At 37.6% G+C, this 23376-nt stretch overlaps 1 protein-coding gene across 4 annotated transcripts in view; it reads right to left on the reverse strand.

The window, feature by feature from the left end:
* CHRM3 (cholinergic receptor muscarinic 3) overlaps positions 1-23376 on the reverse strand; it is a 269118-nt gene that overhangs the window by 191654 nt on the left and 54088 nt on the right. Inside the window, exon 2 of one of the 4 annotated variants that reach the window (XM_063390400.1) lies at positions 3984-4042. The exons of the other annotated variants lie outside the window; for them this stretch is intronic. The gene's annotated coding sequence lies outside the window, so the exon portion shown is untranslated. The remainder of the gene's footprint in view (positions 1-3983; positions 4043-23376) is intronic. 4 annotated transcript variants of the gene reach the window in all.

The following is a 23376-nucleotide window of genomic DNA, read 5'->3' on the forward strand; positions in this document are numbered from 1 at the left end:
AAACTTGCTCTTTTTTTTAAAGGCAGGTCTGTTTTCTCCCCTTAGAATACTACTGAACTCAAAATACTACTGCAATTAGTAAAGTACACATGGGTAGGCACAGAGAGAAAATAAAGTGCCTCACCTGCCACTGTTACTACCGAAATGTATGTCAAAATGCACCCTTGTTTTGATAAAGTATTTTATAGGTAAAGACAGTATATATATGAATATATTAGCATTTTAAACCAGTATTTCATGTTCACACCTTTGCTATGTCAATGCATTATGGAGTACAAGCTTTTAAAATTTTAGTCTTTCAAAAGACAAAATTAAATTAATACAAAATGGGAAAAAATATATAACACCATCTGTAAAGTTATTAGGTTTTTTTACAGGACACTACTTTTTTTTAGCAAAGCCTGTAAGAACCACATCTTTATCATAAGCTCTTTCCATAACTTATTTAAAGTGATCTATTTGTTATTTCATTCATCATTTTCAGCTGTGCACCTATGACAAGACACCAGCCTAGCCCTGCCAAGACATTAAGGGAGGCAATAAGGTAATTTTTTTTTTCCTTGAATAGACTTGGAATTCACTGAAGAACTTCCTTCCAGGTGATGAAAGAACTAAAAATATGAAACAAAACAAATAACCCCAAACAACGTTAAAACTAGGAAAAAAACCTTTAAGTTCAGCATTTAAAAAAACTGTGAGGAGACAATTTCCCACTCTCCTAGTTCTTCCCTTTAAAAATAATGTGAGAAATCAGAGCCTTTTTTATATTAGAATATCTTTCCTTCACTGTAAAACAGTATATTCCACAAAATTTTCAGGAACTTTGCAGTGTGAGAAGCTGCAGAATGTAGAAAGCCATCAGTATGCACAATGAACAGGGCCTGGTAACTGCTGCAGTTGTATTATAGTTTCTGAAGAACTACATTTTTGTATAAATAATTACGCTGTCTCAGCTTGGAGGTAGGTGCTGTTTAAAATGAATGCACTCATATGTCAGTGGACTAGCTAAACAGAGATGATCAATCACTGGGACTCAAATATAAGAGAACTGAGTTACTGCTGTGAAGTGCCAAGTTATTAAAACATTTTAGCAGAAGCCCCTGACCATCATTCAGTCATATGATTGAGGGGTTTGTCTTGCAGGACTAGATTCCTGAGCTGCACTTAAGGATGCTTTAGTGACCAGTGTAAAAAGCTGGAAATGGTGTTTACGCATTCTGCTGACAGCCTTAATCTGTCAAGATGTCTGCAGAGCCAAAACAATACAAGTTTTGGCCGTCCTGTGCTATTCTGGCTGCCCATAAAATAAAAAAAGCCATAAAAAGACTTTGATGTTTTCAAATACTTTAAGAACATGAAGGAAAAAAAATAAACTTTGCAAGGACTAACATAGTTGTATTTTTTGAATACGCACAAAACCAAATATGGTATTATTCCCTACAAAGAGGCTTTTGAAGGAAACTGCTAAATATTAACAAATATTTTAAAAGTGAGAAAACACCTGAAATACAAAAACCTAAAAGTCCTACTCACTGTAGCCAGTCTTAATCTGTTCCCAGCACTTAAGTGTCACAGGCAGACAGTAAGAATTTATTTGTGACTTCTCTACTGGACACAAGACAGTTGAATTACAGTCTCAGAATTACATAAGAAACAGCAGTCTCTGTCCACCAGCATTATATTGGCACCACATATCCCTTCAAGCAGCTCCTTCAAAATCAGCAGTACTCCAGCATAACTCCAGGGACTGACACTAGTACCCATCTTAGCACCAAGGGCAGCCTGCTTCGAGAGCAGAGCCCCCAAGGTCTGTAAAGCACAAAAAGAATAAATCCGAGAATGAAGTAAAAATTCTGTCCTAGAAATGCGGAAGGAGTTTCAGGCTGTGCATGTCTCACTGTCATTGCCACAAAAGCCTTTCTGAAAAATGGCAATTTCCTGAGTGTCTTATGCAGCTACACAAGCACCCAGATGGAACACAACTCAGCAATTGATTTCACTAATTAGAAAAGTTGCTTTGAAGGAACTGAACATTACTGACAGAAGCAGTTTGCAAGCATTGTTCTCTAATGAAATCTAAACTGTCATTTCAACAAAGGCAAAGGGTTTTTTTCCTAACAAGAAATCTGCACTGAAAACTAATTAGAAGTCATAGAGTTTTTGCTGTACTTCACATTCAGTGAAAGGTTAATCTTGAATAGCCAATTGCAAATGGCTCAGCTTGTACAGATAAAATTAACAAGTCACTCGAACACCCTTTATTGTCAAACACAAGCTTGTCCCAGTGCTGAACATCTGAAGGGGCAGAGTGGAATGTGCTCATTCCCACAGCCTGTCTCTGTTGCTCTGCAGACACCCCACCAGGCCAGGATGCATGTTGGAGACATGTTTGGATGCTGGATACATTAATTTTCACTGCCTAAGAGTGTAACACAGAGGAGAACATTTTTCGTACCTGCACCTCTAATTGCAAGCATAATTCTTAACTCCTGTTCTTTTATTCTTTAAATCAGTGGAACCAGTGGTTACCACCTGGTATAACACAACAAAAAGAAAGCACAAAACCCCAACGGTGCTGCCAGCTACACACTGTACAAAGCAGGATGGACACACTGTGTAAATGCATACAAGTGTTAAAGAGCTTTCATGACAAAACAAGGGAGCTACATGTGGTTTTCAATCATGGGCTATTGTCAAACTGATTGCTATTTATATAGTTTTCCTTATTTAAATGAAAACTTCTCTTCAGGTTTGATTCTACTAACATTTGTATCAACAACATGCCAAATGGCCGCGGATTATTCTAATACACTGAAAAATAACAAAATATTAATTATTAACAAAAAAAACGGGATGCATTTGTCCCCTTAAAATGATCAAAACCAGATTGTATTCACACGAACCAGAGTTTTGGCCCCTAACAACTAATACAACTTTTATGTTATGAATATGCAACATTTTAAACTGTTGAATAGCACATTGTTGCTTGAAACTGTCAAGTTTGTTTTAAGAGTGAGACCTCATAATCACAACATCTAATGAGTCCTGATAAAGGATAATGATAATGAGTCCCTCGGTCTTTAAACAAACTGTACCAGTCACTGACCCATTTTCAAAGTTTAACCAATTCAGCTTGTACCTATAACAAAAAATCTACTACTCAGAGACAAAAGAATATGATCTTCCATTAAAACACTATTTTCCAAAAAGAAAAATGTAGGAAAAAAGAAAAAAAAAATTGAACAAAGCTACGTTTGAAGCACAGTCAATTAAAAAACGCAACTGGCAGCATGTATTAAAAAAAAAATCTGCTTATTGGCACCAGTATCCATCTCCATGACTAAGGGAGCCTACTCCAAGAGCAAAGGTTCTAAGCTGAATGCAAAAAGACTCAGATGGTATCAGAGGATGAAGTAAAAATTTTGTCCTGGATTCACTTCTCTGCGTACACAGTTTTAGATTGCGTGTGCATCTCATTGTCATTGCCACAAAAACCTTTCTAAAAATTGGCAATTTCCTGAGTGTCCTATGCAGTTATACAGGTACCCAGAAGGAATACAAATTAGCAATTTTCACAAAGAATTGGCTGATACTAACTTTCCAAACAATGGATTTTCACTCAAAGGAAGAAAGGGCAGTTTACCCATGATTTCTGAACAGTGAATTCTGCTTCCAGCAGAGCAGGTGAAACTATGAAACATAATTTACGTTTCTCTTGCATCTTTCCTTGCTTTTTTCTCATAGAGATCCTCCACCTCACTATATTCTCATTCAATGTTTGTAATGACTTTAAGGTTATTTGCCTAAACTCTTCAACATTGTGAGATAAATATAATTATTTAAGATGTTATTGTAATTTTTTTAAAAAGAATTCTAGTAACAAATTGTTTGGCAAAGCAAGTAATTGTATCCTCATATTATATGAGTCAAATAATATTTTCAGGAACTAGAAAAATTCTCATGCAGCCTGTTGTGCTACATACCACTTAAATGAGCAATTCTTCTGCACAATTATTTCCATACAAAAATTAGCACCTTCCACCTGTGCGAGATACAAATAAAGTAGAAAAACAAAGTATAAATCCAGAAGTGATGGCTTGGACATATATTTCAGCATTTAGCAATAACATTCAATAAAATGTAAAATAAATAAATAAATACATACATACATACACACATACATGAAACAAACAAACAAATAAATACTCCATAACCAGGAAAATTATGCAGCAGGCAGCATTGGAGAGGAAAAAAAAAAAACAAAAATGTTTGGGTAGCAGTTAAAAATTGTTGCTACAGCACTTTGCCTACTTTGTGGATGAACATTTGAAATGTTGACTTACCCTGAAGCTTGCCTGTGATGTTCTAAGTAATTCACAGGCCACTTGTTCAGAGTGCAACTTTTGGGGAGAGAGAAGGTAAGAACCTCAAACCATGGAATACAGGAACCAAGAGAATCACTCTTGGTCTCTTGGGGAAGGGAGCCAGCTGGCCCATTTGTCAAAACTTTTACCTTACAGAGAAGATAAAATGGAATACCTGAGACACATAAATTTTCTCATTTCTATAACAACTGAACTGGAAGTAGCATCCTGAAAGTAGGAATGAAATTACGTAAGATGGAAAGAAAGTGAGTTATAAAGTTCTTTTTCTTTTTTTTTTTTTTGTGAAAGTACTGTGTTTCAAAATCACTAAGGACTAAGTAATTTTTTTATAATTAATAAGACATACAATAGTTAAAAGAATTTGAGGTAGCAGAGAATATTCATCAGTTCACAATACCCTTTAAATTACTGAGCAAATTAGTTCAGAAGATGTCTTTTGTTACTGAGGCATAAGTACGTATTGTACAAATTCCAGATAACCAAGTTATATTACTGATTTCTATATGGGTGATAAAACACAATGTTTAAAAACCTATTTTTATTACTGCTTTAGCATAATTCTTATTTTAACTTAACCTCAGGCACAGAGAGAGAGAGAGAGAGAGAGAGAGGAGAGAATAAGCAACCTTTTTCCCCAAAATCCTAGTGCTTTCCTAACCAAAATGTTGTTAGGCAAATCTTAATATTATCTTTCTGCATTAAACTTGCTCTGTTACATTGTTGGGAAATAAGAAAGGACAGAGAATATTTTTTCAGCTAATATGATCTAAACAAATAAGATAAAGAATTCAGATACCACAAGGATGTACTGTTCCCTGCTATATGGTAGCTTTATTAGTAATAATTATGAGAATAAGTTACACACAAAAATCATTCAAGAGCGATTAAAGGCCTATGCTAAACTTATAAAAGCTGTGACCTAAAGGCTAACCTTCAGACATTAAAAGCAACTTGCAAAAGGCAAAGAAGAACATGCTATATGTGGAAAGATAATCACTTCATAAACTTTAGGCAGTCGTCTGTAGAAGCATATCACTCTTGTTTTGCTTCATTAGAATAGAAATTAAAAATGCAAATGGAAAGGGAAATCATAGTTTTCAGCATGGATAGACTCCAACAGAACACATCCTTTGAAACTACTCTTTATCCCATACCTTTTCTGCGTGGAAAGATGTGCAAAGATGTTCTTCTGATGGAAGAGGTGCAAATGCTTGTGCCTAAGAGACAGGCATATTTATACACTCAAAAAATTCCAACTCCTCAACCTCCCTTCTCTGTGGATTGTTAATTCAGCCAATTGGGCTATAGGTTTCTATGGCAATGGAATTTTCTGCTTTCAAAGACCGAGAAAGAATACTTTAATAATTGCAAAAATTATACTTTCAGGAAACTACCGGATATTTAGCCCAAAACTGACTTTACTTCTTGTCTGGTAACCAGACTTGAAGAGTTCAGCACGTGGCCCACATGCTCAGAAACACCCCAGTGAGCAGAGCAGCAAAGCCCCGTTCCTCCTGCTATGGGCAGGCAGCAACTTTCCGACTGCACTGAGGAGATCAGGCAATGTGTGAAGAAAACTGTGGCACCACCCTTGGAACAGTAAGCACTGTTATGTACTGCCAAAAGTATTCACTAGTGCCATCCTGCTTTTTCCTGTGCCCTCTGAAATAGGCAACTGCTGAAGAGGGAGAGCATGAAAATGCAACACTTGCTGTCACTGAAAACCTAACTCATCAGAGAGGAGAATGATTTCAAGGCTGGTAGAGGCTCAAAAGAAAGGTTATTGGGGTTTTTTCTACATTCTATTTCAAAACCCATGATCAAAAAAAAAAAAAAAAAAAACAAAAAACAAAAAACCCACCACCAAAAAACCCAAACAAAAAAAAAGCAAACCCCAGAAAAACCACACAAAAACCCCACAAACGAAAAAAAAACCCACCAAACAAACAAAACAAAACCAACCCACCCCCCCAAAAAAACCCCCAAAAAATCCCCCCCCCAAAAAAACCTCAAAAAAAAAACCCCAAAAAACCCCACCAGAATAATTTAATAAAACATCATCAAAGAAAAATGCTTTCATTAAAGCACAATGTCCTTCTGTGGTCACAGTTGATCCCTTATTATCCATGATCATTCATACTACCCACAGAACCATACAACCTTGTGACTGCTTTATAGAGAATAACGGGATAATTGTGTACTTTACAAACCCTACAAGAACACAAAACTGTGATCCTGTGAGAGTACAAAACACTTTTGCAACTGCTATCAAAAGGGTAAGGGAAAAAATGAAAAGCAGCTATGACTGATAGAATACTAGAAACCATATAATTAATTCCACTTAACAATTACAATCTTTTTATTGTCTCTCTTTTATTTTTTTTTAAATCAGATTACGTGTAAAAAGAGATCTGAATTTCATTCAGGCACATTCCAGAGCATTTGGTATTCTGGAGCTACAACTTTAGGAAAACCTCAAAATTGTGGGTTTTGGTTTTTTGTTTTTCGTTTTGGTTTTTTTCCCTTAAGAGACATCCTTTTCACGTGGAAGATGATTAACTATATTGTTTTATCAATTCAAATCATTTTTTAAACTAATAAAGGATTCTGAAAAACTAGTCTAAGTTTTGAACACACTCAAAAAAAATTGGTATGTTTGTTTCCAAAGAAGTTATAGGGGTGGATGGCGGGGGGGTACAATATTTTTTATTTAGATCAGTGTTTGGTTATTGTCTTTAACAAGTCGAGTTCTTGTGAAAAAACTAGACATTCTTCACAGAAAGGCTGTTGAACTTGGTGTCCATTCATTTTGAAATAAAATCAATAAAGATCAATCAATACTATCTACAGCTGTATCTGCAACAGTACATGAAATTTCTGACAGGGAGAGATCTAAAACATCGTGCCTTTTCCCTCCAAGCAGAATTAACCAGCAATTCCTCAGACACTCTGGTGAGAGAGAACTGTGTTTATATTTTAGATAAGTGACCATGATAAGCCAAACATTAGTGACCTTCTCTTTCCAGGCAAAACAAACCATTTTTGTAACAGAGTTTGTTTCTCCAAAGGTTTCTAGCAGACAGTAATTGTAAATGTATGATTTTAATCTCATCGTGAGGAATTCGTGCTGAAGTTCACTTTGTACATCCAGCCAAACTAAAGATTTTCATACCCTGTGAACTGAAAATATTTGAGTCTCACAAAGATGCTAACATTTTTCTTTATAAATCAGTGTCAGCTACCAAAGTGAGACAGCTGAAGACTTCCTAATAAGAAATACATCCATGAATGTCTAATATTATAGTTGTTTCTTCCCAAGTAAAACTCATGCATGAGTGTCTGGTTTGTTTTTATTTGCTTACATGTCTTTCCTTTGCTTAGCTCTTTGTCAGGCTTGGAACAGCATTACTAGCTTTTTAAACATGTTTGTTTCAGAAGCTTGTAGGAACATAAGAGAATTGTACTGCATCTGAAAGGAGTCCAATGAGCCCAGACTGTCACTTCCAACAGTGGCCAAAAGCAAATGCCCAGGCAGGAACATAAGTTATACACAGGAATAACCCACCTATTCCCACATAAATTATTCACAGGAATAACCCACCTATTCCCCAGCTTCCAGACACTTGACAGAAACACTGAGCCACATATGGTGGTGGCTTCTGTGTATGATATTATCACCATCTCCTAAAATCCCTTGGCAATCCTTTCAGTTTCCCTCACTATTCCAAAAAAATTTACACCATCAGCAAACCTTGCCATTCAGCTGGTCTCCAATGAAATATATGTTCACCTGAATGAGCATTTTTAATGTCAGCTGTCAGAAAAAACTCTCCAAAAATGGAATGCAGATATATGAGTCTAGTCTCTAACCGGTGAGGTCTCTACAAGTTTCAGGATGAACAGGGAGTGGAAACAGACAGCAGTAATGAAAGAAGTCCTACCAGAAACAGGCAAGAAACACTAAGCATTACTCCGCTTTGCCTTGCAGCCATTCCATCTGCTGGCACCAGGAGTATCTGCAGATCTGTCCTTTCTGAATCAGGTCCACCCAGAAAGAGGATGATAGGAAAATGTGGATGACAGAGACAGAAAAAGAAATTAACAACACATAAAGCTTAGTTATTTCCCTTGCTTATAGAACAACATGTTTCAAATTCCAGATCTAACGAACATTCCTATATTAGGAAAAAAACACAAACCCACAAAACAACAATATGCTGTTTTACCAGCAAACAGTAAGAGCCATATTCTGGCTGAATTTCTTGTGCATGGGAGAAAAGAAAAGAGAAAGCAACAGAGCTTAGAACACCACTCTTTTTCTCTTTTTTCTTCTATAAGAAATCATCCCATTGCCATGAGAAATGGTCAGCTATTATTTTCCTATAGACAGAGACTTTATTGACCAGATGTTAGATACTGAGAGAGGGGAAGATGCAAGTCTACACTGAGGTCTGCCCAAAACTAAGTGTGCCTGGGGTTGGGTGGATGACTTGGAAAATGCTCTTCATCTTACCCCTCACAGGAATCCTATCAGTCCCCATCACCAAGTTAAACAAAGCATCCAGTGGCATGTCTCGTGATAGAGGAGCTTGTCTATACAAAAGACTCTCCAAGCCCAATGAACTTTTGCACCTGCGTAGTGAGATCTGGAGGAGATCTTTGTTTCCAGGAAAGATAGAGAGGCTCCAAGGAAATGTCCTGTGGGAGCAGAGAAACACAGGGGAATGAGCAAGACTCACGGGAGGTGACAGATGACAAAAACCTGTACTCACACCTGGTAAATTTCTTTCACCTTCTTCTACCTTAATCTTCCAAGGTTCTCAGAGCAAGCTAACTTTTTAAAAATCCAAAAATTATGACAACACAAAGAAGAACACCTTAAAACTTGACTCTATGGGACAACTGTTTTCTTGCACCATCGGTAAGCCTTCAAATGACCTTTTCAAAGTCTGGTGTACAACCTGTATAGTGGCCCATTGTACCAGAAATTAAATAAGATGCCATTGGCAGGATTCAGGAAAACGAAATTAATGAGGCAGTTATGTTACTGGGACTGCTCATTGGACCCCCCCAAACGCCACTGAATGCACGGCTTACTCCAGCTGCTTCCTGAGTGTGCCCACAAATATGCAGGATGTGTTAGAGAAATACAAAGAGGTAAATACCAAATCCCCAGCTGGGATTCTGTCACATACCTCTGAAATTCATGGAAATCTCCCTGATTTCAAAGATCTGACACCTCCTTAAGCTATAGGAGCTAAAACACCCCTTAAAGCAACCTGACAAACGTAACTAGTGATACATAACAAGAATAGATTTAAAGGAACAGGAAGCCTTCTTGTGGTAAAAGGGGAGGAAAACTTACAAAGTGAAAAGTCATGTCCAATAATCATATTTTTGAGGCTCATCACAACAGCTCTGTAAATTAAGGAAAGTAAAAATCAGTGCACACTCCACTGGGAAGCAGCTGCCGCTGAGCAGGTACCTGCACACCAAGGTCCAATTTCTATAGTCGATACAGTGACAGAATTTTTCACCTTGCCCCCCTGCTGGCAGCTGCTGAGAACAAAGAGCACAGCAGAAGGAAGGCAGAAACAACACTCTCAATATCAACAGCTTGGTACTTGTATAGTATTTACAGGGGAATGCTGCCAGGACACTGACCTCCAACAAAGCCTAGTGTGTGAATCAGTGAGGTTCAGCATAATCCCCTCATAAAATCTGATAGTGAGTCACTGTCTCCAATAGCTTCCTGCTCGTTTTGCAAATGAGGAAGAGGCAGGAAAGGGATGAATGAACGAATGAATAAACGGTTAGTGTATTTCTTTTCTCTGAAATTCTGGCTCTGAGGAGGACACAGGTGAAGAGAAAGCAGCAGCAGTTGCTCAAGGCTATCTCACATGAAAAATGGTAAAGAAAAGGGCCAGACAAGAAGATGCATGACGTGGTTCCAGACAAAAAGATTAACGTCTTCTTAGGAGAGTCTGATTCTCAGACATATTATCAGCATAAGCATTGCATAACAGTTTTTGGCCTGGATGAACAATGTCATATGTTCTCCATTGCAGAGCTTTAAAAATCTTTCTTATCTGAAAGACAATCATAAAATAGTTTAGAGGCTGGAAGGGACCTTTAGAGGTCATCTCCTCCAATCCCTCTACAATTAGAAGGGACACCTTCAACAAGTCCACTTTGCTCAGAGTTCTGTCTAACCTGACCCCTGTTTCTGGGGATGGGGCATCCACCACCTCCCTGAGCAACCTGTTCTTCTTTCACCCCCTACGTAGTAAAACAAAACAAAACAAAGTAAAACAAAACAAAAAAAAACAACCAACCAACCAAAAAAAGGGGCTTATATCTAGTCTAAATTGAACCCCTTTCAGTTTAAAACCATTACCCCTGTCCTATCACTACAGGCCCTGCTAAAATGTCCATCTCCAGTTTTGTTGCAGGCCTCCTTTGAGTACTGAAAGGCCACAGTAAGGTCTTCCCAGAGCCTCCTCATCTCCAGGTTGGACAACCCCATCTCTCTCAGTTCTTCCCTGTAGGAGAGGTGCTTCAGCTCCTTCATCATCCTCATGGTGCTCCTATGGACCAACTCATAAGTCTAGGATGTCTTTCTTCAACTACTACAACTATTCTGGGTTTCCAGATAAAAATATTTAAATGACCCTGCATATCATAAACAGCTTTATTAAGTTATGACTGGACAGAACTCCAGCTGTACATACCCATATATCAACAAATAAAAAAAGGTAATCTGTGCTTCCTTAAGGCAAAGAATCAGAGGATCTGTAAAATCCTTTAGACTTTGATTTTGAGGCATACCACATACAAAACCACCTTCAATGTCATGTGAGAAAAGAGGTATTTTAAAGGACTATTTTTCCCCTATGAAGAAGTAAAAGGCAAAATTTCCCTTATTGCTTGTGCCAGGTAGAGAGCTGTAATTGTACATTTCTCTATGAAATCTGCTAACATCTCACAGGTAACTTACTAATTTTTCAGTTCATTGCTTGGCTAGAGATACCTAAATTAAATTTGGACATACCACGTCCTTGGAGTCACCCATTTATACTTAGAGAGTGTCAGGAAGAGATCTGCTTTCAAAGACAGCAGTGTCAGCAGATGCTGTTGTAATTAAGGTACCAGACTGACTTTCATCAGTAAGATGATCCATTCCTTGCTTCAAAATACCATCCCTGCAAGGCCTTGAGAAAGTCTTTTAACCACTTACGCACATCACCTTCAAAAATGATTCAGGTTATAGAAATTACATCAAGAACACAGAGAATCAGGACATATCTAGATTGAAATCTCCCTGAAAGGAGATATAATATACATTTCTTAAATATGTGTATTTGGTTCTGAAAAAGGTGAAAATTTAAATACATATTTTTAATTGCTTCCTGCTTTAAACGTGTTGAGCAATTCTAAAACATTTAAAATGCTTTGGCATCTAGTCAAATAATATGAAAAATGAAAATTAATTTCTATCATTTTCCTTTTTCTGATGCAAGTTTTCTCTGGTTTGTCAGCTTCCGGCAATGGCCAGTTTTACTAATCACAGAAAGCTCACTTGGCTATTTACAATCCTCTTGTGCTCCATAAAAGGCAATTAAAACAAAACTTCACGTTAAGATGTCTTTATCTCATCAGACGCATGGATGATTCAATTCTGCTTAATTACTTTGATGTCCAACTGGAATAAACTTGGTTTAGGATAGCAGAAAGAAAATGAAGGAAACAAACCAAAAAGGATGGTTGAACAAAGGGAGTCAAGGTACCCAATACTTATACCTCAGAAATGCATGCCGGTTAGAGCTACAGGAAATCCTTACATACCAAATCATCATTAACTTTCCATGGTTTTTTTCCAGAAATTCACAGGGAGAAGGCCTCAACTACAGGAACAGAACGCCAAGAAAATACTTTTCTTTTCTTTTATTGCTGCGAATTCCTCCCCCCCCCCACCTTTTCTATTATGTGCAATACAGTATGACTCTTTCTGCACAGAAATATGCCAGCAGACTTGTCTCCATGCTGCAATAAAGAATGGTAGTAATAGGAGAAGAATCTAAACTTGTCAGAATTTTTATTATTACTCTATTGACAGTAATTGCAATCAAATTACACCTCAATCACCAAAACTTGTTTTTAAATCTCTAATCATTCAGTAATGGGACAACATCAGTATCAAAAACAAGAGAAATTACTTGTTCACTAGAAGTTATAGCCTGAAGTCAGAAAGCAGGGTTTCCCTTTAGAAGGGATCTATGAATCACATTGTACTTCCTGAAAATCTTCAGGAGTGAAGGAGCGATCTCAGGCAGAGAATGAGGAACTTCCAATTAGCTTCCTTCAAATCACCATACCAGCTTGTGGCTGAAGTAGGGACACAAAGAATTTTTTTTCTCTCACTCTGGTGCCTATCAGGTGGACTACAGGGATCTGTTTATTCCATTTTTCCACACTTTGTATTTTCTTGTCATAGCAGATGTTACTGAGGCATGGAGTAACAACAGGACCAAATAAAGGACACTGTCACAACACACTGTGCAGCTTACACATCAGCCCTCAGGATTACGGTGATTAAGTGTTACTGCACCACCCAGAATTGATACATTTAGTTTTTAATTCAGGAGAGTGGCATGTGGGAAGAGTATAACAGGAGTAATTTTAGTGGAGAGACTAACAGGAGGGGAAAGCCGTCTAAGTCACTCCTGTCCAAACCAAGTCTTCGGACAAGGGCCCTAGGTGCAAGCTCTCTCCATAGGTAAGAGCCAACCTTGGACTTGCAAAATGCAATTCATTCAGGCTTAATTTGGCCTTTGGGAACATACACCATGGCACTGGAGCAGCAGACTGTGCGGTGAGACCCTTCTGCAGGCAACAGCAAGGCACCCAGTACTAAAAAACATCCAAAGGGGGCTCACTTGTTTTGCAGTGTCTTCCCCAGGATGACGAACTGCCCACAGCCACCCTGCCACCCTCAGTCATCCCAGATCTGCAGGGCACTGCCATCCTCATACCCAGCCACCCTGCCACCTCATGGCCCAGCCAAGGGACTGCTCAGAAAATCTTGTCTTTAGGCCTGATCACTTAGGAGAAGGAGGAGTGCACAAAGAGAGAAGATGCAGCTAGGGTAACACATGGACCCAAAAGCTAATGAATTCTCGCAGGTCGTACAGCACAAGGCTACATCTGTGCTATTAGCAAACACTCACACTAGGTCTACTTTGAAAGAAAGCTGAGAAGAAAACTGGGAGAGCAGAAGAAGCCACACAAGAAGCCTGAGCAAGGGACTGCTTTAACCATGGTCCCATGGTGCCTCTGTGAGACAGGAAAGGCCAGCTGGCCATACAGAGGGGATATTGCCACAAAACACATTTACTAAAGCCTGTTGATACACCATGTCTATAACGGGAAAAACAGAACCAACAGGCTGTAGATAAAAAGGAGACAGTCGGAAATCACTCAGAGAAGATGTCTTAGAGACATAAGCAAAGACACTTTGAAGGAAAGAGAGATAAGCATGCAATCCTTATTGATGGTTCCCTTCTGGCATAAGCCACAACAGGTAAGAGCCCTAAAAGCATATGCTATTAAAGCAGCCATTGCCTGAAGACTTACTCAAGTTCTAGAAAACCCCACCACTCAACAGAGACTAGACTTGTTGGAACTGGAACAACTTGACAGTGACATTTCACCATCAGTTTACATCAGCTGAAGTGTAACAGATGGACAGAGCACTGCTGCAGAGAGGCTGCCCTGGTAACAAGGTGATTCTTAGATATCTTCTCAAAAAAATGCTATGGATGTTCTCCATCTCCTCCCCAAAGCAACCTGTAATTTATTTGTTTATAAACAACATCACCTGTCAAACACCCAGTTGCAATCTATTTGGAAAACTTAGGTTCATTTTATTTTTGATTGATTTTGTTAGATGTGCATATCATCCTAATATGATATTTTGTATTGTATTTGCTTTTTTTATACTTTCAGACCAACTCAGTCTGTCCAATGTGTTAAAGCCATGCCCCCTGCTACTTTGGTAACAGGGGAAGGCTTCTAAGTGCTTCTTCTGCTCAAATTGCAGCAAGGGATAGAAGAGAAGACAAAAACAGGCATAAGTAAAAAAAAAAAAAAAAAAAACCAAAAAAAAAAAACCCCACCAAAATAAAAACAAACACAAAAAAAATTTAAAAACAAACACCACACCCATGCCCAGAAATTCCCAGCAGAACCATCTTTATAAAGACATTTTCTTTTCTTGACATAGACAATTTTAAGAAGACCCTGAAATTTGTAATTCACATAAGCCACAACTGACTACACCAATATAACACAGACCAGGACAGGAAGCACATGACTTAATAACACGACACTAAGGCTAAGAGGAAATTTTTGAGCTCTTACATTCTTCACTGGAAAGCCTCCCTGTGTTCATATTTTCATGGAAAATGTTTCTCAAAATATCAAGTACATAGACTTGCAAAGCAGGAAAGAGAGAGAGCCACCACACAAAACCCAGAAAAAGGATTTAACTGAAGCTGGGCGTGCCCACCAGCACCCTGCATCCCCCAGCACAGATGTAGGGGAGAAGGAGAAAGTAACATCCATCTACTCTTTTATTAAGACAAAACAGAGAAGACAAAACTCAATTTTTGTTTCCTCATTGGAACAAAACCACAAATCTCAAAGTGCTTTCTAAAAAGCAGTATTTTAGTTTTCAACAACCACTAGCAATAATCCATTACATCAAGTGTCAGCTCCAAGCATTTAAAAGCTGTAGATCACACCAGACATCTGCTTTTAAAAGGCAAATTGCTGACTCACTTCTGATCCACCATGCTTGACATTCACATCCTCTCTTAATGATAGCCCAACCCTTTTGTTTCTTCCCTGCACTTTCTTAAATAAGCTTAAATTAATTGCCCATTAGATATAATCAGTGTTGAGGATAATACTGCAGCATATTTCAATTCCTTTCATAAATCAATTGAAAGATGTTTGTTATATTTTCTTAAAGGATTTTTTATGCCTGTATTATCATTTTACTTCTACAATTACCCTACCAATTAATTTTTCAAGTTTACATGCACATTTTACCTAATCAAAAACTAATTTTAAAAAAAGTGTTGATTCTGAACCAGTATAAGTTGAAACGTTAGCTTCCAATTATCAAAATACACAGGCAGAAAAAAATTAATTTTCCTTCATAATAGTCTTAAACAACCCACTAACTATTTACGCACACTTTTTAAACATTAAAGAGTTTAAAAATTAAAATTTACCTTTACAACTGTGAATTTTAGAGGAAATTCAGTCTCTTTACAAGTGCTTCACACAAAGATATACTACCTCAAAACTCAACAATGGGAAAATGAAAATGTTAAAAATCAAAAAAGCACGAAAATTGCCACACAGGAAAAAGCCAAATAATTTCAAAATTAATTTAAAAGTAAACTACCAACAGAGGGGGAAAGAAAATTATGAAGCACAGGGCTCTATGCTTTCTGTTTTATCTGCCTTAAAAATGATGAAAAGCTTGAGCTAAAATTTCAAACAATTTTATAATCAAAGTAATTTAATCTCCCTGTGTAGAAAAGTGATCAGGATAAACTCCACTGGTGTGGATCTGAAATGGGATTTGTGGTAGTTTCCTCTGAGAAGCCAGGTCATGACTGCCAAAACCAGGTAACAAAGCAACATGCAGTAATTAGGGGTTCAGAAGGGCTTCGCATTATAAGCAGACCACTGATCAGAAAAACACTAATGCATAAGCTACCAGTGAGAGATAAATATTGGAGCACAAAAAAATTGTTTTTTCATTAAAAGACAAAAGCTAAAGCCATGGATGCAGCAATGGATATACTTTTTTTCTTCCTTAAAGAAATTGGTTTACCCAGGCTTAAATTAGATTCATTATTAATTTTGTTTTAGCTACATTTGAAGAGTAGCTAGAGACATGAAACTGTGTCCTCTGCTTTCAAATTATAAACCACTTCTTTGTTCAGAGGAGAAAAACTGAAAATACCATTAAACAAATCCTGCTGCATGAGTATATTTGTGGAAGAGCAAAAGGTATGGGCCCAAAAGCACATCTCCCAATAAGAAAAAAATATCCAGGAATCATAAGCAATTCAATTTTTATTTTATTTATATATTAAAAGAAATCAGATATATGTGTTACCTGAAAAAGATAGTTTTTAGCTTTTTACAAGTGACTAGATTTGATCAATTTAAAATTATATGAACAAGGAATCTGCCTGCTATAACTAAAGCACAGCATCTAAAATTACTATTGGTCAATCCACATAAGCAGCCAGATTTCTAAGATACCTGGGCTCCTCAGAGCTGCCTTGATTCTCAGAGAAGTTGCTAGTTACTAAATATGTTTTCAAACACAACCAATTATTTTAAACCAACTTCTTTTGCAAAGCCCAAATATTGTTCCTTGCAGGGGAAAAAAAATAACAGCAAAGTTGACACAGAATGAGGCTTGAGCAATTTAGTCCCAAGGCTGTTGGCTTTGAACACCCCCACCAGGAAATAGTATTCAACATCAAAGTTGTGTGCCCATCCTTCCAACTTGTTTTCCTTTAACTTTATTAAGTTCTTTTAGCTTTGTCAACCTGCTGTGATTGCAGTCTCATGAAATTGATATCATCGTACCCAGTGCTCAACTTTCCCTTTATTAACCCAAGCAAAACACTCTCCTGTAAATCTGCACACTTTACCTTTGTGATTCAATGATCTTTACAATTAAAGTATTGTCTTATTTTGGTGCACAGGTCTTCTAGAACCTTTCTAGTTTAAATTTCATAGAGAACGGGTTGAACTGAATGCATTGGGGAGATTCTTGGAAAATAAATTATTCCTAATTTCCCTGACACATGAATAATTGCTGTCCTTCTACGGATACATTGAGATTTATGGATTCTCTTTGTCTGAACTGCCACTTTGCAAGAAATGGGAATTATCAAGCCTTTCAAAGTACCTATATTAATTCAAGCACAGTAAATGCTAAACACTAAACAGTATTACTACAGTATTATACTATATCAAAAAGATGGAAAACATGGCACATGTTAATAAAGTCTAATATTTAGCATTCTTTTAAAAATAAATGTTATTTTAAACACAGAAGAGCCTCTTCAAAGTAGCTATATAGGAATAAAAAAGTACTGCTTCATTGGATAAATCGATATAAACATTATAAGCAATATTTTTTCCTGGTTTTCCTTCTCCTCTCCTTAAAATAATTTTACCACCATCTTATCATTCTTCAGATGTCTCTCAGGTGTGCATATAACACAGATCCTGCAATCTACCCGTGGCACAGTAACTGAAGAATCTTTCACAAGAGAACTTCATTTTCATTCCTCTGATAAATATTAGTTAACATATATTAAACCAAAATGAAACAAAACCACACAACAAAAAAAAACAACAACCAGAACTTTTTGAATAGCTTTAGGGATAGACTATCTCTATGAAAATTTTATTTTGAAGAGGCATTCCCACACTGGCCCAGCCCTTGTTGTGTTGATCAAGGGAAGCATTATGTGACAAAGGCAGCACTAAAGCTAAACTTTACCAGGACTGAACTCAAGAAGGCGAAGCCTGCTACAGTACATCCACTGGGCAATGCCAAGCTTGATTTTAAACATCACTTTCTCCTCATTAAGTTGAGCATTTCAGCAGCTTTAGACCTTTTAATTTATATACTTAATTTAATTATGTACTTGCATCTTCAGAAAATTAAGTATTTCAAGCATTTTCTCCTCATCCTCCAAAAGAAATAAATTACAAAATGAAATCCGTATGTTGTCCAAATGGTAGTTTTTATAGGAACTGTTCTACCCTAAAGAGGGATAATAATTTCATTTCCTAGTGTAAGCCAAACCAGTTTCTGCAGCCCTTCCCATCCACACTGCCCTCCCTCTTAATATTAACCTAAATATCTGCTTTAGTGAATTAAGATAAAAATATTTTTAACTTATCTATAGATAGCATCCAAATCATTGCTTATTCTTTTTATACTCAGCCAACTAGCTTAACTGAATGATAAGGCATTACAAAGGTAAAAAGTGAGTGAGATTCAGCAGAAATACGTACAGAAATGTCACACAGAACAGCAGTGAGGTAGAAGGGTTATATAAGAGATGCTGCTCAGCCAGAGGTTTTGGCATGAAAACATTTTCTCCTGCTAATGATATAATTCAGATTATCTGGCTGCATCAAAGAGAGACAGAAGCTAGTGTGTAAAATGATGAAGCTACTGAAACTGTAATAAAGACTTGCATTTATTAGCAGAGCCATTAGATAATGCTACACACTATAAATCAGTGTGCCAGTAACACAGCATTTGGAAAGACACACTTGTGATCTACCACCCTTTTATGGTCTGGCTTAAGCTATTAGGGTCTTCATCATGTGTCTTCCCAGAGGATGAACACCAAGTATTGTTATTGGGCCTTCCCTACATACTTGGTTCTCCCAGACAACCTTTAGGATGAAGGATTCTTTCCTATGAGCATGGGTGTGATAACACCTTTCTACTGCTTTTAGGAAAATAATTAACTTGCTTTAAGTCTCTCTTTTACATCTTGCTGCTGTCAGGCCAGAACATATGGCTTTCTCTCACTCCTCAGTACACCAAAGACACACCTGAGGTATCTTTTTGCTAATATCTCCAGTTTACCTCACTATGGTTTTGCAGCACATTCAGGAGGTCTCCTTTGCCCACTACAATGCTGTAATTCAAAAGATCAGCAGATTTCCTCTGCTCCTCCAAGGAGCCAGTCCCTGAACAACTTTGGACCACGACAGAGAAGTGAACTCTGAGAAAAAAGAGTTCTGTGACCCTGCAATTTAACAACACATGAAGATCATCATGGGACCTAATCATAACTCCCCCATGCTGACAAGTGACTTTTAGACAGCCTACACGGCCTCAGCCACAAACCATTTGTGGGCGATATGCTGCTAATTACCATGTGTAGGATGCCACTTTAACACATGGCTTAGCCAAGGTAGGATGTCATTAACACATGGCTCAGTTAAGAGGGGATCTTTTCCACTACTTTAACATCAGATTATCAGGTAGATAAGTCCCTCAGCTGCACCACCACATCAAATCCTGCTAGTTAGAACTGTCTAGTGACCTTTCTTAACAGTAAGGGCTAAAAGTGAATGCAAATGTTGAGAAAGGCAAAATGGGTTGACTCCTCTGAGGTTACAGCTACAAGGCAAATCTGACTGAATCTAAACCACAAATAAGAATCTTGAAATAATTGATTTCGCACCGGCGCAGAAATACTTACAGCTATAGCATGTTATTGAACCATGAAAATAAATATAGAATTGAAAAGGGAAAAAAACCCTCAACTTTTTAGTCTGTTTTCTAAGGATGTTGGCACAAAGCCACATAAAATATAAGTTATATTTTCATAGTGTTGTGGATCTTCTTGAGGAGGAAAGTTTTAGTCTTTGGTCTCAGCTCAGGTTCTAGATCATAAATCCAGAAATAATAAAACATATTAAAAATTCTATATAATTCCAAAATATTGTAGCTTTATACAGTCAAATACATAACAACACATTTTCCAGAAGATATAATATGTAAAACTATATATTTGACTTTCTCTTGTTATTTCTACCAGATGAAGAAATCTCATTAGACTCAGCCCTTTGGCTGTTCCTCACTCTAGTTAAAAAGACACACTTAAAATTAGGATTTGAAGAAGAAAGAAAGAAATACAAAACAAGAAAACCTGGAAAGGTACAATTACTAAGGGGGAGGGGGGTTTTGTTTGTTTTACTTTCAGGCATGCAATACTGTTGCATCTTTCAAAAATCCAGCCATGCATATGTGCATGCTGTTAATGACATAAAATTTCAGACAGCATAATGCTTAATTTCTCTTCCTCACAGAATAGTAACTAGAAAATACCTTGAACTGTATGGACATCCAAAGGTCAAAACTCACAGAAAATGAGTTGAATCAAAAGTGCAAGGTCACTGATGTCAAGAAAAGCAGTTCAGTTAATACTAGCACAACTCTCCAATTAGCACTGCTGAGAAGCAGCACTTAACCTGAGCAGAACTCACATCTGACAAGGCACTGCTTATTCCAAGTTAGCTCAATTACTTTCACTTGGCAGAACACAGTGCACATGGATGTACCAGGAGCGCTGCTGAAAAATCATCTCTCACGGAGACCACGACAGCAGCACTTTCACTCCCTGCCTTTGAGAAACTCAGGTACCACCTCCTACAACTATGTTCTAAGCAAGTATTGTAAATTACTCTTTTCCTCAGTCCTGATGCTTAACACACAATCAGGTCAACAGACTTCCAGAGTGAATATATACATAGGGAAAATGCCAATTGCTGGCACTTTCCTGAACCAAGGGACTCATTTGTGATGAACACCGATCTATTCTGATATACAGAAACTGTAAGAATGAAATTCAGCCAGCTGTAACTCCTTCTGGAGGCCTTGCTGTGGTTTGAAGAATTCTAGGACTAAATTGATATTTAGCCACTGCTTTAGGATGATATTAACAATTGATCCCAGAGGGATCAGGCAAATGGTACTTTTAGGAGTATGGGCTCAAAGCCAAGCACTAATCTTTATTCACCAGTGTTCCCTTCTCTCTTCTGTTTTGTGCACAAGTTTCTTTGCATATACCAAATCACACTTTTTGAGTTACTTGAGCTGTCTGCTCTGAAGGACCCGGGTCCAGGAAATCAGAATTGAGGGTGGATTTCTCATCAGTTTTTTGTTATTTCTGGAGAACCAGGAGCAAGGAGCTAGAAATGATGCCTTTTTTTTTTTTTTTTTTTTTTTTTTTTTTTTCCAATTATACCATTCAATAATAAAATTATGTCCTTTTCCCCCATTCTTTTTTTTTTCCCCAAACATTTTTCACTCTGAAGAAAGCCACAGCTCCTGATACTGCCAGGTTCCTGTCAGAGTCCTGCCTTCAAACTGGCCAAGATCTCTTGATTCAGATGATATTTAAAACAAGATATTTAGCCTCAGTCAATTTCCAATTTCAAGGTATATTTTTTGTTTGCTTTCAGAAAATTTCTAACCAGCTTTAAACAGTGTGCATATCTATACACTGATCTTCTCAGAAATTGTACTTCAGCATGATCTGAAGTTCTAAATAATAAAATCACAGAATTAAATAGTAGATTAAAGCCAGGAAGAAATATTAACATGGAAAGTAAAGCTTTCAAGTCATATTTGGAAAGAAATCTCACTAGGAAATTGAATTCAAGAAGCACCACATATAAAATAAGTAGATTGGAGCAGACACACCACTGTGAACAGAAACACAGAGAAACACAAAGGCAGTGGAAAAGTTTCTTAAGACAAACTGAAAGAACTCTACTATGCAGAGGCAGGAGTACTATTTTCAGAATAACTGTTTACACATTTGTGCTCCACAGGAGAGGGCTGGCAGCTGCATTTTGTGCATACTGGAACAGAAAGTTTTGAACTCTTGCAGGAAATGCTGCCAGGCCATCAGCTCCTTCTCACTTCCCCAGCTCCCAGCAGAGCACCAGGTTACTGATTTCAGGCCACCTCCCTCAGGGACAGCCACTTTATGGGCACTGACTGGCTGGCAGACTGCTACTTCTCCAGATGGTAATTAGCACATGGCACTACTTCTCACAAATTTTCTTTCAAATAGCTCAGTTACACACTCCATAGAGGTGTGCTAGCAAATCGCAGTGAGGCAAGCCATTTTTTTGGTAAAAAAAAGGCAACACACTAAAATGAAAACCAGAGAGAATGTGGGTTTTGGGTGTTTTTTAGAGTTTGAAGCAGAAGTACCAAACTGAATTTGGAAATCATCTAGTTCAGAGATTTTATTTTTTCCTTATCATTTAATTTAAAAAATGAAGATAAAGGAAACTTGTACAAGTAACAGAAATCAAGGCAGAATTAAATATCTAAATAAACTACATAACTTACTCAAGTTTGGAGATAAATAAAGCTGACTCAAAAGCCTCTTTCAGAAACATATCTAGAAAAAAAAACTTTTGCAAATGATGAAGTTGATGAATAATAAGACTGAAATTACATCACATGTTCTGCACAATGCTTCACAAAATAGTCTGATCTTTACTCATACATATGTCCCATATTGCAAATGAAATTCCACTAGATTGATGTGCTGAGATACTGAGTGTAATCACAGAAGGGAAACAGAAGCTAAACCAACCCCTTTTAGTGTTGTGCCAGGCCTTTCTACAGTGCTCTAAGACAGAAATGTAAGGGAATCCAAGTCTCTCTAACCGGAACTACACATTTTTGGCATGGATATTCAGCAAGAACGTTTCCATGTTGACAATTCTTTCTCTAAGGTAAGTTTCTCAGACACTGTATAAACCCCAGTCTCCTTGGTGGCCAGAATGAGAGACTGTCACACCTGCCAAAAGTTTAACAGTGGATATACATGCTCCCCATCTCCTGCCCTGAAGGACAAGCCTCAGCACTGATGCCTTAAGTTTTAGCTGTCATATTTTTCAGATTCTGTGCTGCCCTAGTGTGTAACTCTGGGCTTCATATTAAGTGTTAGTAAGTTCTTTTCATAGGGTAGGTAGACAAAACAATCCTTTTCCAGCCGAGAACCAAGGACACCATCTCATCCTTGGGCCCAAAAAGCATAAACAGCAGTGAATCTGGGAGGATGGGACTTCATAACCTGAAGCTGTAGTTGGACAAATAACCCCAATATGCAAATGGACCAAAACTTTGTGTGAGACCTCGTGACCAGTCATCCATTTTGTGACCATTTTGGGTCCATCTCGGGTACAGCCCTGGGTAGGCTCTTGTACCGCCCAAGGTGTATCCTTAAAGGTCTTTTAATATCTACTTTATTCCTTCAACTCTGTCTCCTAGTTTCTGTTCAGGGTCAGCCTCTCTAGGTATCAGCACCACTGCTAAAGCACTAGAAAAGCAGAG

The sequence above is a fragment of the Prinia subflava genome, chromosome 2 (genome assembly GCF_021018805.1).
Source record: "Prinia subflava isolate CZ2003 ecotype Zambia chromosome 2, Cam_Psub_1.2, whole genome shotgun sequence".
Lineage (NCBI taxonomy): Eukaryota > Metazoa > Chordata > Aves > Passeriformes > Cisticolidae > Prinia > Prinia subflava.